General features: G+C 38.1%; 1 pseudogene across 1 annotated transcript; it reads right to left on the reverse strand.

Moving 5' to 3' along the window:
• Nucleotides 1–5,790: 5,790 nt before the first annotated feature.
• LOC306656777 (intraflagellar transport-associated protein-like) lies at nt 5,791–6,688 on the reverse strand (annotated as a pseudogene). The gene has a single exon. The product of its transcript is annotated as an intraflagellar transport-associated protein-like (transcript).
• Between the last annotated feature and the right edge of the window lie 503 nt (nt 6,689–7,191).

Below are 7,191 nucleotides of genomic sequence, written 5' to 3' on the forward strand. Positions count from 1 at the left end.
TTACGAAAAACCTACAGTTAACATCATACTTAATAGTAAAAGACTGGTTACTTTCTTTCTAAGAGAAGGAATATGTTTGCTCTTGCCACTTTTATTCAGTGTTATAGCAAAAATTCTAAACAGAGTAATAAGGCAAGAAAAGTAAGGAGTTAAAATTGTCTTTGTTCACAGAAGAATGATTCTCTAGTATAGAAAATATTCTATAGAATATGTTTAAAAAGCTTCTTGGATTAATATGTGAGATGAGCAAGATCAATACACAATAATATAGGATAAAATAATTTATTTTCTATGTGACACTAATGAACAGATCTTGAAAATTAAGAATATCATGTTTAATATCATTATTTGACTATAATAACATTCAAATGTATGACAAACTTAGTGACAGATTTAACAAAAAATGTGCATGGTTTGATACTGAAAATTGTATACTGAGAGACGATTTCCCTAAATGGAGATATATACCATTAGTTTAAAACCTAGTGTTGTTCAGCAGCTTGGGAGGCTGAGGCAGGAGAATCTCAAGAGCAAAGCCAGTCTCAGCAACTTAGTGAGTCCCTCAGCAACTTAGTAAGGCTCTCAGCAACTTAGTGAGACATCAAAATATAAATAGAAAGGCCTAGGGATGTGGCTCAGTGGTTAGGTGCCCCTGGGTTCAATCTCCAGTACCAATATATGTGTCTCTATATATAAATATGAAATCAAGGGTTGGGGAGATAGCTCAGTTGGTAGAGTGCTTGCCTCACAAGCACAAGGCCCTGGGTTCAATCCCCAGGACCTAAAAAAAAAAAAAAAAAAAAAATCAAAACAGTGTAGCATCAGCATAAAATTGGAAGATGTGTCCCATTTACTTTTGAAGGTGATAAGACAGTTCGGTGGGGAAAAGGAAGTTCTCAGCAAATGGTGCTGGAAAAATGAGATGATCATATGCAAAACAAAATGAAAGCAAGGGAAAAAACCCTCATCTAATATCATATTTGAAAATAAATTCGAAATGGGTCACATCCCTAAATGTGAGAACTCAAACTATGAAACTTTTAGAACATGGGAGAAAACCCTAGTGATCTTTGTTTTGGCGAAGTTTTAAAAATATACCATGAAAAGGAAGAAATATCAAAAGAAACTCAACTATTTGAACTGTACCAAATTTAGAATATTTTGTACTTTCTAAGGCAGGTTTCAGGCTGTTGGGAAAGTGTTTTCAAAACATACCTGACAAAGGAGTACAGAATTAAAAGAACTGTTACAATTCAAGAACACCGTGACCAAGAAAACTCATAAAAATGGGTAAAATTTGTATAAAAGTTGATATGAGATGCTACATAAACATACAGAAAGATGCTCCATGGCCTTAGTCATTAGGGAAATGCAAATTAAAACTATTTTGCACCCACTAGAATGGCTAAAATTATCAAGTCCGGTAAAATCATGAAGTACTAATATGGAGGTAGATTAACTGGATCTCTCACACACTGCTGATGTAAAATGGTACAACATGTTTGGAAGATATTTTGTTGGTTTCTGAAAAATGTAGACATATGCCTCCCATACAATTCAACGAGTCTCCTCTAAGCATTGACCCAAGGCAAAAGAAAACATATGTTCACACAACAATTTGTACATGAATGTTCATAGTACCTTTATTCCCAATCAGCAAAAGCTAGAAACCACCTAAACATCCTTTGATGGGTGAATGAATCAAGTATTTATCATTTATACAATAAAATACTTCTTAGCAATAAAAAAGGATGAGTTATCGCCCCGTGTTTTAGTCAGCTTTTTTGCTGCTGTGACCGAAAGACCCAACTAGAACGATTGTGGAGTAGGGAAGTTTATTTAAGGGCTCACAGTTTCAGAGGTCTCAGTCCATAGGCAGCCAGCTCCATTCCTTGGGGTTTGAGGTGAGGCTGAACATCATGGTGGAAGAGTGTGGCGTAGGGAGGCAGCTCACTTGATGAACAAGAACAGAGAGAGACTCCACTTGCCAGATACCAAATATATACCCCAAAGGCACAGCCTCATTGCCCACCTCCTCAACCACACCCTGCCTGCCTTCAGTCACCATTCAGTTAATCCCATTAGGGGATTCATTCACTGGTTGGGTTAAGGCTCTCATAGCCCCCAAATTTCCCCTCTAAATCTTCTTGCATTGTCTCACATATGAGCTTTGGGGGGACATCTCACATCTAAACCAGAACACCCAGATAACAGAATGGATGCCTCTCAAAATAATGATGTCATGAAAGAAGCATACATACCATGTGATTCAAATTTACATGAAATTCTAGAAAATTCAGACTAATCTATGGTGACAGAAGGCAGATCAGTGATTGGAGACAAGAGGGATTGTTGTGGAGAGAGACAGAAAAGAGAATTTATAAAAGGGCACAGGAAACTTTTTGAGGTGAATGATATATTAACTGTTTTAATGGTAGTGATTTTTTTAATGTATATACTTAGGCCCACCCTCATCATACTGTTCACTTAAATATACACAATTATTGTATATCAGTTATATGTAAACAATGCTATAAACCAAAAAACCATTAGGCAGATCCAAACAAATTAGGTAGCTTGTAGAGGTAGGTTTAATGAGAGTTTCCACTGAAAGTAAGGAGGGGTGAAAAGTGGTTTTACAGAGGGATGGAGATAATAGGAGCCAGGTTTCTCATTGTTGGGGATGAGTACAACTATAGAGAAAAAGGAAACCAGAATGAATTCTGCTGTTGGATTGAAATTTGTGGTTTCGGTGTGAGCTTAGGTTTTTTAATGAATGCAGCTATAGAAATAAAGAGAGACTTGCTGTGTGTATTTTCATATACCTCCTGTCTCTGTCCACAGAAAGGGTCTGGGGACAGTTGTACCCCATTATAGCAAGCTCAACTTAAATCTGGATCTTGATCTTATTTCACTCATCAGAGAAAGCTATCTGGGCTTTCTGGAGAAACAGCTGATGCCAGGGTAAGGCACAAAAAGCATAATTTGAACCTGAATATTTTTTGAGCTAGAAAGCAAAAAAAAAAAAAAAAAAAAAAAAAAAAAAAAAAAAAATCCTCAAATAATGTTGGGTAGGAGCAAAAGTTCTCAGAAGCCACTTTAAAGAGGATTTCATTGGTCAAATCTGATAATTTCAGCATCAAGATAAATAATAGATACAATAAAATATGAACATGTGACAAAAGAAACAAAAGAATGATGAATAAATAGATAGGAAGATGAGAGAAGCGTCCCTTGGAGTAGAATGCCAACTAATAAATGCAGAAGGATTGATGATATCGGAAACTTTCCACTTGGCAACAATCACAATAATTAACTTTAATGGATGTGAACTAGTGGGTGAAGGTTGGATGAAGAATGAAATCTTACATAGACTCAAATTACCTTTCTGTAAAATATTTGTTGACTAAAAAGGGCAAAAACATGACTTCATAGTTTAGAATCCTGGCACGCACTGTCTTGACCAAGAGAAGTTACCACCACCAGTAATGGACTCTATAAATGTGAGATGGACTCCCCTCACCCCTCATCAGAACTTGGTCTGATGTAGAGATTGATGTTGCCATGCATACACTAAGATGATAGATGAGTTATTATTTACATATTGAGGCCTTCTGGAGAGAGTCCGGCAGGCCCCAAACCAGGTCTGAAACGGGAGAGGAAGAGGGTGGTGAGCTTTAACTTCTGATGCAGTTAATGGGTGGGATGGGGTCAAGGTTCCTGAGGGTGGACCAGGGCTTGTGTGGTTTGAAGCTGGGTTCACTCAGCTGTGGTTGGAATGAAAAGAGAGGAGAAAGGCTTGAGACTGTCAACCATCAGCAGTCACACATCAAAAATAGAACCAGATTAGGGACCAACAGATGACATATTTCACCCAATAGTGGCAACAAAAAGAATTCAGTATCTGTAATATTCCAACCAAATACACATTATCTGGGACTAATTATAGAAACTCCAAATCCACTGTATAGATAAGAGTTAACACATCAGGTCTGAGTCTGCTTACAAGGTTGGCCCTTGGTTGGCGGCTGGGAACTTGGATACAGGAGTGTTCTCACCATACTAAATAAATTGAGTGGTTTTCTGTGCCTCACATGCTTGTAAAAGGAATGTGGTTTATGTTGAATATCTGCTTTCCTTTGGGAAGTCTGGTATTTGGATACTTGTTAGAGTGTGCTTATGGGACCATCCCCATAGAAGCCTGGGGCACTGATCTCTAATGAGTTTCCTTGGTAGGGAACATTTCATGTGTTATCACCACTCATTGCTAGCAGAACTCCACTGGGCAAGGACTCTTGGGAGCTTGCACCTGATGTTCTCTGGAGTTTGCCCATCATGCTCTCCCACTTTGATGATTTTGCTTTGTATACTTTGACTGTAATAAATGATAGCCAAAGAATTCAACTATATGCTGAGTCCTGTGAATCCTCCCAGCAAATCATCAAAACTGGAGGTGATCTTGGGGACCCTACCACCCTTGCATTGAAGATATTCTTCAAAAATGTTCAACATCTCTAGCAATTAGAGAAATGCAAATCAGAACTATGCTGGGATTTCATCTCACTCCAGTCAGAATGGCTATTATCAAGAATACAAGCAACAATAAATGTTGGTGAGGATGTGGGGAAAAGGGACACTCAAACATTGCTGGTGGGACTGCAAATTGGTGCAACCACTCTGGAAAGCAGTATGAAGTTTCCTTAGAAAACTTGGAATGGAATAACCATTTGATTCAGTTATCCCACTCCTTGGCATATAGCCAAAGGGATTAAAATCAGTATACTACTGTGATACAGTCACATCGATGTTTATAGCAGTGCAATTCTAAACCAATAGCTAAACCATGGAACCAACTTAGATGTCCTTCAACAGATGAATGGATAAAGAAAATGAGGTATATACACACAAGGCAGTATTACTCAGCCTTAAAGAAAAATGAAAACATGGTACATATAGGTAAGTGGATGGAAATGGAGAATATCATGCTAAGAGAAATAAGTCAATCTCCCAAAACCAAAGGCCAAATGTTTTCTCTGATACACCAATGCTGATCCATAATGGCGGCGGGTAGGCAAGAACGGAGAAACTTTGGATTGGGCAGAGTGTAGTGAGGGGAGGAGATGGGGTGTGGGAGTGAAAAGGATAGTGGAATGAGATGCACGTTTACCCTATGTACACATATGATTCCACAAATGGTGTGCCTCTGCATTGTGTACAGAGAAAAGAGAAGTTGTGCTCCATTTGTGTACAATGAGTTCAAAAGCATTCTGCTGTTGTGTATAACTAATCAGGACTAATACAAAAGAAAATGTCTTATAAAGTCTAGGTCATGAAATTAAAAAAGTCTAGGTCATGAAATTCAAGAGAGTGTTAATGTGAAACAAGGTAAAATCTTGAACTGGATCCTTTGCTTAATAATAAAAGGATATCTCTGGAACAATTGGCCAAACTTATCAGTCCGAATGATAAGTATAAGGGAGTTCTTTGTGCCAACATTGCAACTTTTTGGTAGGTTTAGAACTTTTCAAAATAAATTTTTTTCCAAACTCAGAAAGCATTTTATTAGTTATGTAATATTCTATTGCATAACAATCTATCATAGTTTCCTGAGCCCAGTTGGTTCCCAACCCTAAAGTACCTGAGGATCACTTGGGGAGTTAAAAAAAAAAAATACACGTCCAGATTCCACCTCCAGATATTTTTTTTCTAAGCCAGGGAGATTTTGATTCAGTTGTTCTGATTTGAGGACTGGGCAGTCTTCAATAGTTTCATATAAGTGCTTTCTTTTTTATGGCTGGTGTATTGTTTATTCTAATGCTGCTTGAATGAATAAAAACGAAACAAAATAAACAGAGAGGTGCTTTGATAATCAGTCATAAGTCTATGTTGGTGTTCTTTCTCTCTTGCTTCAATAGCTCTCTGATGGTCTCTATCTCTTCAGCAGTGAACTTGGGGGTTACAGCCATGTTGTCAAAATCAAATCCCTCATCAAGTGCAAAGGGCTGGACTTCGTCACCAAGTATCTCCTCTGCTTGCTTCTGGGTTCCCTTCACAGTGGGCTTTGGCTTGGCCTCAGCAGTGAGAGGCTGGTCAACAGAAGGACTGTAAGAGCAAACACTGGTGCTTATATCCTCTACCACTTCTCCTGGAAGCAGCAGGAAATCCTTGCTCACTTGGGGCTTAATCTCTTCATCCATGTCCAAATCTTCTAAATCTCGGAGGTTGTCTACCTTGATCTTTCCTGCCCTGTTCAGATTACCTTGAAGGGAACTGCCAACTTTTTGGCCTTCAACCATCACTATCTGTTCTTCTTCCAAACACTGTGATGAGGTATGATGAAATACAGTTGTGTTTCTAAGATGGTGGTTCATTTTTATGAGTAAATTTTACTGAAGTAAATATTTTTCCTGAAGAATCAGTTCCAAATGCTCCTCTTTTGATCACATTATCTTCTTTTGAAAGATGAGTAAAAGTGCTCTGAAATTCTTCATATGTTTGCTCATGACAACAAACTTAGACATCTTCCATTAATTAATCTTCATCCATTATCTCCAATCCCAATGTTTGGGCGGGCATCCCAATCATGAGGCCACTTAACCTCCCGATCCCCAGTTGTCTGCCTTGGCTCCCATCTAGTCACTTCAAACTTTTGGCGTCTTTATTCAGAGGGACATCTTAGAAGTCTCCTTTCCCTTAATATAAGTGCTTTATCATACATAAATGCAGCATTTTCTCCAGTGTGTGATTTATCTTTTAATTTTGGTCATTTTGCTCTTTAGAAAGAACATTTGCTTGGGGATAAAAAAAATACCCTGCATTAGTAAGAAGAACTGCCAACTTCCAGGCTTATCATGTATGTGGAAAGAGTGCTGAAGACACAGGAAGAAGGAAACACTGTGAGCGGGTGCTCAGGGGTCCTGTGCTCTGTTCAGAAGGTGATCTGTGGGTAAAGAATGTACATCAAACCTAACAGGATATATTTTCTACTTCATAGGACTAATGTAAATCCTCCTTTAAGGACTACGTTAGAGTGAATGACAGACCCACGAGTTATTTTCTCCATGGCCATAGAATATTTTGAAAATCAAATACTACCAAGTTAGGTATACCATGACTCTTGAAAATAAAAACTTTAAAATTAGTTCACAAAGGAAGGATAGTGTGGACTGACAAAAACAGGTAAGAATAAGC

This window comes from Sciurus vulgaris (genome assembly GCF_902686455.1).
Source record: "Sciurus vulgaris genome assembly, chromosome: 3".
Taxonomy (NCBI): Eukaryota; Metazoa; Chordata; class Mammalia; order Rodentia; family Sciuridae; genus Sciurus; species Sciurus vulgaris.